This window comes from Lithobates pipiens, unplaced genomic scaffold, assembly GCF_037356315.1.
Source record: "Lithobates pipiens isolate NorthernLeopardFrog02 unplaced genomic scaffold, aLitPip1_a1.2 Scaffold_13, whole genome shotgun sequence".
NCBI classification, from domain to species: domain Eukaryota; kingdom Metazoa; phylum Chordata; class Amphibia; order Anura; family Ranidae; genus Lithobates; species Lithobates pipiens.
The window spans coordinates 468607544-468619725 of record NW_027507718.1 but is presented as its reverse complement, the minus strand read 5'-3'; the positions used below and the strand labels follow the sequence as shown (position 1 = coordinate 468619725).

General features: G+C 42.4%; 1 protein-coding gene across 4 annotated transcripts in view; it reads left to right on the top strand.

Moving 5' to 3' along the window:
- Window positions 1-12182, top strand: part of DOK7 (docking protein 7) — a 270829-nt gene that overhangs the window by 21692 nt on the left and 236955 nt on the right. The window lies entirely within an intron of this gene.

Genomic DNA, 12182 nt, shown 5'->3' with positions numbered 1-12182 from the left:
CCTTGTTTTTTTTTGGAGCTTAAAAACGACCATGCCTGTTCCAACTCAAAAACGCCATGGTGTGTATGAGCCCATTGAATAACATGGAGTGGCCTTCTTAAGCAGCAAAAAAACCTCAAAAAAGCTGGGTTGTTATCTTCAGGATGAACTGCAGGTCCCAGCAATCCCTCTACACTATGGAAGGCTTCTGAAATCAGGCTTTCATCAGCAGGAACTATGACATCGGCAGATTGGTAGGATGGACTCCAGCAATGGCATCAGCAGTGAAGTCGACAATGGCAATGAGCGATCCAGACCCCTTTTCCTTATATAATGACACAGGACCAGTGGGCCGGACACAAGTAGCCTTTCAAGAAAAGTCTCAGAAACATAATTTATTCTAACCCTCCCGGCTGGGGCAGCACTAAAAAACTAAACTGCAATTGGCAACCTGCCTACAGGCAAGCTGGTACTTGGTTGCCCCCAGGTCTTAGAACCCAATACTATCGTTTATGGCCAAATGGTAACAGGATTGAATGACTGAGACAAGGAAGAGAACCTGTAGTACCAAACCTGGTTAGGCAGTAGACAGTGACTGGTAATGGATTCCTGAGGTAGCCCAAAGTAAAGGCAGGTAGTAAACTTGTGTAGTCCAAAAACTGTTCTGGGGTCAGGGCTGGTAGCAAAGCAGTGTAGTGCAGTTTATAATCTGAGGTCAAGTTTAGGCGACAATTCAATGTGGTCATTTTTTTTCTTATCCCCTGTGAATTGTTTACTGCTTTATGTTAAGCTGGCAATTAAAAGTGACAGTGACAAGTTTGCGGATGACCTATGCCACATTCCACACGGTGGGTGTTCCAGCTACCATCACTGATCATCAACTGAATGGGCCTTTGGGTTTTTGCCCTTTTAAAATTTGTAGAACATGATTTTATGTCTTAGGCAAACTGACTGGATATTGGCAGTAGTAAATGACAGACACTTATTTAAAATCAAGTACATAAATCAAATACTGAGCTCCACCAGTATACTGTATACTATCAATGAAAAGGGTGCTAATGTCTACCAGTGCTCAATCAGTGACCTGCACCAAATAAATGAGTTTCAGAGTCAAAATCACATGATCAATGGCAGAGCAAGAAAGAATGTGGAAAGCTCCTTCCCATGGGTCACCATCTATCATCAGGGGTCACCTGAACTATTTCTTGTTCAGTCTGTGAAATAGCAACTTTAAAGTGGACCTAGCATATAGTTTTCCATGCTAAGTGCATAAGTGGTGTGTGACAATTAAAGGCGGTTATTACCTGTTGCAGAAATCATAGAACTCCCTCTGGCAATGCCTTTATTTACGTTTTCTATCCTAAAGAACAGCACCATCTTTGTTCAGGCATTATCAAGGTCCTGGACAGAGATGCTGGTTCAGGGATGAAACAACCTGTTGCTTGTGCCATTCCTGATGGAGATTAGAATTGCCAGACACAGACTAGGCATTACTACAACCTCTCTCTTTATGACTTGCTACAAAGGTACAATTTTGCAGTTCATACATTAGTTGTGAAAATATAAGGAAATGCTTCCTCCAGACAGCAGTTGAGAACCTCACCTAAGACTAGGCAAATGATAAAATGTACAGGTTTTTGGAAAAAAACTTGCTGTTGCTATATGTTAGGAATGTATTAATGAAGGCTTGCAAAGTTACTGAAAGGACTCTAGTATTGTTGGAGTATTCAGAGCTGCTATACATTTTTAGAACGGCTTCTGAATGCCAATGGAGAGGAAAACCAAACACATTTTAGTGATCCTGTAAGCCCCCATTTAGCTTATGAATGAAAAAACAAAAAACAAAAAAAAAAAACTGTAAACAGACACTGAGTTTGATTTACTAAGGGAAATTAGGCTGCTCACTTTGTATGTGAAGTTGCACTTTTCAAACAATTGTTCTCAAGAGCTTAGAAAATGTGGTTTCATGTTACAAAGAATATCCAATCAGGTGCAAGATAAATAAAATAAAGTAAAAAAAAAACTAAAATTTTGCTTGCACACAATTGGATGATGGAAGCCAACAGAGTTTCACCTCATTCACTATGTCCTGGGGCAATTTCCCTTGCAAAGTGTAACTTCCCTTGTAAAATGAACAGCCTATTTGCCTTTAGTAAATCAAGCTGTGTCAGCTTGCCAACGCAGTGCAAAGTGAGTGTCTTTTCAAAGGGCTGACCCCCCTCATACTAATTTTACCAAGCCTTTACTAAAATATCTGGTGCTGATTACCTGAAGGAGAAGTGAAATCATTCCGCCAATGACATGATAGTGCTTGCACCCAGCGATTGGTTACTAGCACTGTCAAAAGAGAGGAGGTCATGTGCTCCTGCCTAACCAGTCATACAAGGTGACCCAAAAAGACAAAAGTTAGGTGCCGCTCAGGTAGAGAGGTACAACTAGAGCGCTGTGAGTGCGGGCAGGGACAGGGAGCTCGTCCTAGCTCCAAGCTACAGCAATGTCAAGGGAAAAGATCCATGAACCGTACATCATGAAGCAGATCAATGAGTATGAAGTGAGATGAATGACAGCCTCAGCTCGGACTCCAGCCAGGAGACTGAGCTGAGGCTGCCATTCATCTCACTTCATACACATGGGTCTGCTTTATGATGTACGCTTCATGGATCTTTTCTTTTGACATTGCTGCAGTCTAAAAGGTACTGTGGATGGTTGCAGAACTTGCAGAGAAGAAAATGCATGGGTGGAACAAGGAGTTGGGGGGGGGGGGGGGGGGGTTGTTTTAAACATTGTCACTAAGGGCTAGTTTACACTTGCTTCAAAACAAGGCTTCGGACAGGGCGTTAAAGCCCTCTGAACGCCAGTCAAAGCCCCAGTCACTAAATAAAATGGTTAGCTAACAGTCCTGTTCACACCTTGCTTTTGCTTGGTGCTTCAATGAGGCTTCAATGAGGCTTCATGGGGCTTCGATGAGGCTTTGGTAGAGCTTCAATGAGGCTTCGTGAGGCTTCATGGGGCTTCAATGAGGCTTTGGTGGGGCTTCAGTGGGTCTTCAAGCGAGCTTTGCCATAGACTTCTATAGAAGCTTTGAATAAGCTTTAAAACACCGCTAAAGCTACATGTGGTGTAATTTTTTAAGCAAAGCAAAGCAAAAGCAAGATGTAAACAGGACTTTAAGCTAACCATTTTATTTACAGGCATACCCCACTTTTAAGTACACAGTGGGGTTTATTTACTGAAGCTGGAAAGTGCAAAATCAGGCTCCCTTCTGCATAGAAACCAATGAGCTTCCAGGTTTTATTACCAAAGCTTAATTGAACAAGCTGAGGTTAGAAGCTCTTTGGTTTCTATGCAGAAGTGAGCCTGATTTTGCACTTTCCAGCTTTAGTAAATAAACCCCATTGTGTACTTAAAAGTGGGGTAGGCCTGTAGTGACAGGGGCTCAGAGAGCTTTAACAAAGCCTGTCAGAAGCCTTGTTTTGAAGCAAGTGTAAACTAGCCATTAATGTGTGTTGAAGCTGAGGCAAGCCTAAATGAGCCCTTAGTCCTGCATGGGAAAATCACATTGACCCTTTAAAAATACAGTGAATCATATATGTAAAAATATGAAATACCTTTTTCTTTTGCTGCAAATCTTTTTTTTTTTTTTAATCCAGAGTTCCAACCTCCTACAATGTTCTAATAAAATGTATTAAATCTTAAATGTATTTCTTGGGATTCAGATATATATTAGTAATAACTATTAGAAACCATTGGCTGGTTTTATCATGTTCTATAGTCTGAACATTATGTAGATAAATGTCTTAGTATTTAATCATTCTCCTGAAATAAAAAGAAGACGGATTTAGAATGGAGCCATTGCTGTAGGGTGGCATTGCAGGATAATGCAATACGGTTGAGTTACTAAAGGCAAACAGGCCGTTCACTGCACAAGGGAATTTCACTTGCAAGTAAACAGCCCATTTGCCTTTACTAAATCAACCCAGTGAATTTTAGTGGATATACCAGATACAAGCAATGGGGGTTATTTACGAAAGGCAAACCCACTTTGCACTACACGTGCACTGCAAGTGCACTGCAAGTGCACTTGAACGTGCACTTGGAAGTGCAATCACTCTAAATCTAAGAGGTAGATCTGAAATGAGGGGAAGCTCTGCTGATTTTATCATCCAATCATGTGCAAGCTGAAATTCTGTTTTTAACTTTCCTTGCATGTCCCCCTCAGATCTACAGCGACTTTACTTCCAAGTGCACTTGCAGTGAAAAGTGGATTTGCCTTTAGTAAATAACCCCCAATGAGAGATCTGCACTTGTTAACCCTTTCATGACTAAGCCTATTTTTGGAATTTGGTGTTTACAAGTTAAAATCCATATTTTTTGCTAGAAAATTACTTGGAACCCCCAAACATTATATATATTTTTTTAGCAGAGGCTCTAGAGAATAAAACGGCGATTGTTGCAATATTTTATGTCACACGGTATTTGCGCAGTGGTGTTTTAAACGCAACTTTTTGGGAAAAGGGACACTTTCATGAATAAAAAAAAAACAAAACAGTAAAATTAGCCCAATTTTTTTGCGCAATGTGAAAGATAATGTTACGCCGAGTAAATAGATACCAAACATGTCACACTTTATAATTGCGCGCACTTGTAGATTGACGACAAAGTACGGTACCTAAAAATCTCAATAGGCAACGCTTTAAAAATTTTTTACGGTTACCAGGTTAGCGTTACAGAGGAGGTCTACTGCTAGAATTATTGCTCTCGCTCTGACGATCGCGGCGATACCTCACATGTGTGATTTGAACACCGTTTACATACGCGGGCGCGACTTCCGTATGCGTTTTCTTTGCTTCGCGAGCTCGCGGGGACGGCGGGCGCTTTGAAATTTTTTTTTTAATTTTTTTATTTATTTTAAAATGACTAAATTGTTTTAAAAAAAAAAAATAATTTGATCACTTTTATTGCTGTCACAAGGAATGTAAACATCCCTTGTGACAGTAATAGGTGGTGACAGGTACTCTTTATGGAGGGGTGGGGGGTCTAAAAGACCCCCCACCCCTCCTTTACACTTCAATGTATTCAGATCGCCGAAAACGGCGATTCTGAATACCGGATATTTTTTTAAAACCGGCGCCATTGGCAGCCGAGTAAACGGGAAGTGACGTCATGACGTCGCTTCCGTGTTTACGATGAGGAGACTGGAACGAAGCCGATTACGGCTTCGTTCCAGTTCCTCCCCAGCAGCCAGAGCCGACGGATCGCTAATCGGTGCTCCCGATCGAGCGGGAGCACCGGTAACAGCGGCGAGAGGCGGCGGGAGGGGGGGACGTCCCCTCCCGCTCCTCCGGCATAACAGCCGAGCGGCTTTTAGCCACATCGGTTGTTATGGCTGGAAAGCCAATCGCCCGCTGTAAAAAATGGTACCGGGATGATGCCTGCAGGTGCGGGCATCATCCCGGTATAACCCTCGGAAGCCGAGTATGCAGATCTGCGTACGCTCGGCGGGAAGGGGTTAATATATCCTGATTTTGGCAAGAAAGATGGAGAAAATTTTAGCTGTTTATACTGTAATGATTCCTAACAGGTGCTAAGGACTACAGTAATCAGATCTGTGTAACTGGATAGGCAATCAAAGCTAAATCTCTGTCTTTTTATTGGCTTTCACAAATTATTCATTGATGCATAAATATCATTCATTATCAATATTAAGGGGGTTATTTATGAAAGGCAAATCCACTTTGCACTGAAAGTGCACTTGGAAGTGCAGTCGCTCTAAATCTAAAGGGTAGATCTGAAATGAGGGGAAGCTCTGCTGATTTTATCATCCCATCATGTGCAAGCTAAAATGCTTTTTTTTATTTTTGTCCCCCTCGGATCTACAGTGACTTTACTTCCAAGTGCACTTGCAGTGCAAAGTGGATTTTCCTTTAGTAAACAACCCCCCATAGTATTTTTTTCCCTTTTTGGTTTATACATCATCTCACCCAGGATATGTTTCTTTCCTTCCTTTCTTTCTCATACTCGGCTGTTTTTGAAGTCTCTGTTCTTTCATTCATGCTTAGTTTTTTTCCTTCACTTGACCTGGTGTATGGGGTTTTTCACAATTCTCATCAATAATAATATACATTCAACATGTACTACTGATTTTAATCCACAGAAGTCTTAGCTCACTGTCCACCTATACTTGCTCATTGCCTTTGGGGAATCCACAATGCTCCCGGCTTATCCACGTGTCTCTACCTCACCTCCCAAGCCAGACATCTCGAGCAGCTCCGATCCTCTGTTCACATCTATGCAGTTGACATGCGTATATATAGGGATGCCCATTCTGTCCCTTACACCCATTATTTACCCCTATTATTTAGTTACAATATTATACCATATGGTTATGTCTCTTTATAAATCACCATTGCATTTCCCTTTGAAGATTTGGTATACCCTAATGAAACGTGTTGGGTCTACATAGATGCATGATATCCATACAGATGATTTTATATGTCTTTTACATGTCTTTTGTTCCACTCAAGACTTTTAAGTACCACCCAGCCCTTCCAGTGGCCCATGTTATGTAGGACTTGTCTTTATCCCATGATATGTCAAAGTACCATGGTGTCAATATGTATATGTGGTTTTTAGCATGCCTTGCGTTTATGCGATTTTGTGTATGCACTTTTTGTCATTGAGTATGCTGTATATGATTTCACAAGGTACAGTTAAATGTTCTTTGCAATGACTGCTTTTTGGTTTACATCTCTCATTTAAAGTCCAAAAACCCCCCTTTTTGTCGGATATTATGTAATAAATTCATACAAGTAATACTGTGCTTTATATCCTATGTGCCTACTCTGTATATTGATTGGCCTCATTCAAAGTCCCCCTGACCAAAATTCTCTTTCTTTCTGTCCAAATTTGGGATGGAGGCCAATTACTGATTATGCTACGGACCACAGGATTTTTTTTTCTTCCTATTGAGCAAAACAACAAACCTGTACGTCGTTTCATGTAATAGATACAGAGCGCGCTCAGGAGCCCATGCACATGCCCGGTGGCCATGATATCCACCGGAAACCCACGATCGCTCCTCACAGAAGCAGAACGGGAATCTGCTATTTAAACAAGGCAGATTCCTGTTCTGACAGGGGAAGAACATGAGATCAGCTGCTCCTAGTGATCAGGAACAGCAAGCTCTCTCTACTCCCAGTGAGCCTATCCCCTGACAGTTAGCAAGCACCTCCCTAGGGAACATGGAACCCTTTGATCACCCCTAGTGTTAACCCCTTCCCTGGCAGTGCCATTTATACAGTGATCAGTGCATTTTTATAGCACTGATCACTGTATTGGTGTCACTGGTCACCAAAAAGTGTCACTTAGGGTCAGATTTGTCCACCACAATGTCGCAGTCCTGCTAAAAATTGATGATCCCGCCATTACTAGTAAAAACAATAAAAAAAATAAAAAGTCCCTAAATCTTTCCCCTATTCTGTAGATGCTATAACGTTTGCGCAAACCAATCAATATACGCTTATTGGGATTTGTTTTACCAAAAAAATAAATGTTTTTTATTGGATATGTATTATAGCAAAAAGTAAAAAAATATTGTTTTTTTTTTAAAAAAAAGAAGATGCGGGCACTCTGTGCAAAAAAGTGAGTATGACATGTTTGTTATAAAAAATACAAAAAAACAAACAAAAAAAACCTTTAATAATACTATACCTAGTATGTGATCTGACACTTCTGGGTCTGGGGCGTGCATGGGCGCTGCCAGCGACCCGTGGGTACCACAGCCGTGATGTCCGCGGACACCCAGCGATCATTCGGTACACAAGCAGAACGGTGGTCTGCCTAAGTAAACAAGGCAGATTGCTGTTCTGTCAGTACAGAAGACATGGGTCCTGTGTGTCTGCTAACCAGGGGCACCGACCCATGCCTCCTTCTAGTACAAGCACCTCCCCCATAGTATATCTAACAAAAAACCTAGGGAGGGTAAAAATGTCACAATGTCTACACCTATATATAGTAATAATTGGACTTAAGAGGATAAATCGTGATGATAATTCCACATATAAGCCATCACACACACCGCCACCTCAGGAGATGTCTTGCTAAGAAGTCTGAGGTGTGTTCCTCTAAATTGGGGCAAGTGGGAGAGCGGTGAGCTGTATTGTTTTTCTCTTCCTGGGTGGGAGGAGTTCATAACTACATACACATACATACACATACTCACCTGCCCCTTAGAGATTCATTACATACATACATACACATACATATACATACTCACCTGCCCCCTAGAGATTCATTACATACATACATACACATACATACACATACTCACCTGCCCCCTAGAGATTCATTACATACATACATACACATACTCACCTGCCCCCTAGAGATTCATTACATACATACATACACATACATACACATACTCACCTGCCCCCTAGAGATTCATTATCCCGTCCACATCTGCTGTTGATAGCCTAAATAGCCGTCATACATATATATACATTGAAGGAATTTTGAACTCTCATGTTCTGTCTACCTCCTGATCTGCATTACCAGGGATTTTGCCTCACTCCATTATTAGCTTTGTGAACTATCTATTATCCATCTTTACTTGATGTCTCTGGGGTCAATTGCTTCTACCTTTATCCACTGTCATTGTTTAACAGAATCATGGACATGACTAGTGTATAACATATATGCATCTTCTACCAACCTATACTGCAACTTCCTCCCCCATTTAGATAATAAATAAGACCATACAACTTTTGGAGTAAAATAGGCCGTAGCAGCTATTAATTTATTCATCAAAAACTGTATAAATATCCAAAAATATATAACTCTTTAACCACTTGAGACCCGCGCTATAGCCGAATGACGGCTACAGCGCGGATCTCCTTTTCCGGGACTACGTCTATTGACGTAGTCCCGCGCACGGCGCGCTCTGTGATCGGCGAGTCTACGAGACTCGCCTGATCACCGATCCGTGCAAGGGGTCAATCCCGACCCCTTATCACGTGATCAGCTGTCAGCCAATGACAGCTGATCATGTGATATAAAGGAGCCGGTAATCGGCTATTATTCCTCCTCGCGCTGACAGCGATCACGGCCAGCCCTGCCAGTGCCCACCTGCCCCCTGCCAGTGCCCACCTGCCCCCTGCTTTGCCTGCCTGAATAAAAAATGTGTCCCCCCTGTCAGTGCCACCCAGCAGTGCCCATAGTGCCACCCAGCAGTGCCCACAGTGCCACCCAGCAGTGCCCACAGTGCCACCCAGCAGTGCCACCCAGCAGTGCCACCCAGCAGTGCCCACAGTGCCCCCCAGCAGTGCCCACAGTCTGCCTCAACAAAGGTGCTGCACCCCAGTGCCACATATCCGTGCCCAGCAGTGCCGCCCATCAGTGCCCATCAGTGCCGCCCATCAGTGCCCAGCAGTGCCACCTATCAGAGCCACCTATCACTGCCACCTATCAGTGCCCATCAGTCCCATCTATCAGTGGTACCTATCAGTGTCCCTTAGTGCCACCCATCCGTGCCACCCATCTGTGCCACCCATCCGTGCCATCTTATCTGTGCCCGTCTTTGCCCATCAGTGCCGCCTTATCTCTGCCCATCGGTGCCGCCTTATCTGTGCCTATCAGTGCCCACCAGTGCAGCCTATCAGTGCCCACCAGTGCAGCCTATCAGTGCCGCCTCATCAGCGCACTTCAATGAAGGAGAAAAATGACCTGTTTGCAAAATTTTATAACAAACTATTAAACATGATTTTTATTTTTTTTTGCATATTTTTTTGTTTGTTTAACAAAAAATAAAACTCCCAGCTGTGATTAAATACCACCAAAAGAAAGCTCTATTTGTGGGAAAAAATGATAAAAATTTCATTTGGGTACAGTGTTGTATGACCGCGCAATTGTCATTCAAAGTGCATCAGCGCTGAAAGCTGAAAATTGGTCTGGGACTGAGGGGGGTTTAAGTGCCCAGTAAGCAAGTGGTTAAATAACGTAAACAATAATAAACAATAACAAAACAATAACAACATCAATTATGACACACATCAGCTCCCCCTAGTGTTGGTCTTTGCAGGTCCACCAATAACACTCAACTATATCCAAAATATCACACTGCGGTCCCTTTGACGCGGGTTATTAGGCCTCAAGCCAACAGGCTGACTCAGAGACACCCACCTACCGCAATGCCCCCATAACCAATTACCAGATAACCTCCGTTAACTGGGGTACCACCCTCAGGACCCGTACCACCGACAGATCCTGACTCTTCATTCAGAACTCTCTTCCTTCACCCGCAAAGACCAAACACTAGCCACTGCCACAACATTCCATGTTCTCGTCCTGAAAAGAAAACAAAAAACAAAACACACAACACAGAAAAAACACCACTCGACATAACAACCCAATCTTAGGGAGGGAGGGTGGGAAACTTTCTTCCGACTGCTGCCTCGTGGAGGGGGCGGGATCAGCTTCCCTGCACCTTGTAAACCCACCTCCTACATTCCCAGCCAATCCCGCGTCCTCTATGCCCTTGTACACATGGACGGACATTCCGACAACAAAATCCGTTGTATTTTGTCCGACGGATTTTGTCCGAAACTGGTGTTGCATACACACGGTTGGACAAAGTTGTCAGAAAATCTGATCGTTCATAACGTGATGACGTTATTTTGTTACAACGGGACTACGTTCAGGCTAGTAGCCAATAGCTTTGGTCTAGGAATTTGATCTGGGCATGCGTGGCACTTTGTCCGATCGGAATTCTCTACAAACGATCGGACATGGTCTGATCGGATCATGTTGTTGGAAAATTTTATAGCCCAGCTCTAAAATTTTGTCGGTCGGATATTCCGACGGAAACAGTCCGATGGAGCCCACACACGGTCGGATTATCCGACAAAATGGTCTGATCGGACATTTTCCATCGGAATGTCCGACCGTGTGTACAAGGGCTAACACTCAGGGCTGACATGCACTGTTCACACAGTCATGCCAGCCCTCTGCATACAGGGTTTTGTTAACCCCTACGGCGCGGGGCTTTACTGGACTAATTCATGGTATCCATGCAAAATTAAGCAAACAGCTTTGAAACCACTACTATTCATACCAACACAGTGGGGGTTATTTACTAATGGCAAATCCACTTTGCACTACAAGTGCAAAGTGCACTTGAAATTGCAGTGAAAGTGCACTTGGAAGTGCAATCGCTGTAGATCCGAGGGGGACATGCAAGGAAAAAAAAAAAAACATCATTTTACCTTGCACATGATTGGATGATAAAATCAGCAGAGCTTCCCCTCATCTCAGATCTACCCCTCAGATTTACAGTGACTGCACTTCCAAGTGCACTTTTAGTGCAATTTCAAGTGCACTTTGCACTTGTAGTGAAAAGTGGATTTGCCTTTAGTAAATAACCCCCCATTGATTTCAATATATTCATCAGTAAATTATGATATTGGCGAGGGGTGAGTGTCTGAGTGTGGTGGCCACCTGTGTCCTTATGCAACGTTGTCTAATGTTATTGTATTTGGTGGAGATATGTCATATCATTTAAAAGTGATTAATGTTAAGTGAGTTTTTGTAATAAATACTTTATATTTTTTTGTTCCATTCTGAAGAATTGCTCTGGGAAATTCTTCACCTCCCCCACAGTAGTAAAGCACTGGTCGGGCATACATTTAACCCTTTGAATGCCCCTGATGTTAACCCCTTCCCAGCCAGTGCCATTAGTACAGTGACAGTGCTTCTTTTTTTTACCACTAATCACTGTATTAGTGTCACTGGTCCTCAAAAAGTGTCAAAAGTGTCAGTTAGGTGTCCGAGTTGTCCGCCACAATATCACAGTCCCGCTATAAGTTGCTGATCGCCGTCATTAAAAATTTAAAAAAATATATTTTTCCCCATAGCTTGTAGACACTATAACTTTTGTGCAAACCAATCAATATACGTTTATTGCGATTTTTTTTTTTTGCAAAAAATATGTATGAATGCATAATGGCCTAAATTGATGAAGAAATTCGATTTTTATTTTTTATTGGATATGTTTTATAGTAGAAAGTAAAAAAATATTGTTTTTTTTCAAAATTGTCAGCCTTTTTTTGGCTTATAGCACAAAAAAAAATTAAAACCGCAGAGGTGATCAAATACCACCAAAAGAAAGCTCTATTTGGGTATAGCATTGCACGACCGTGCAATTGTCA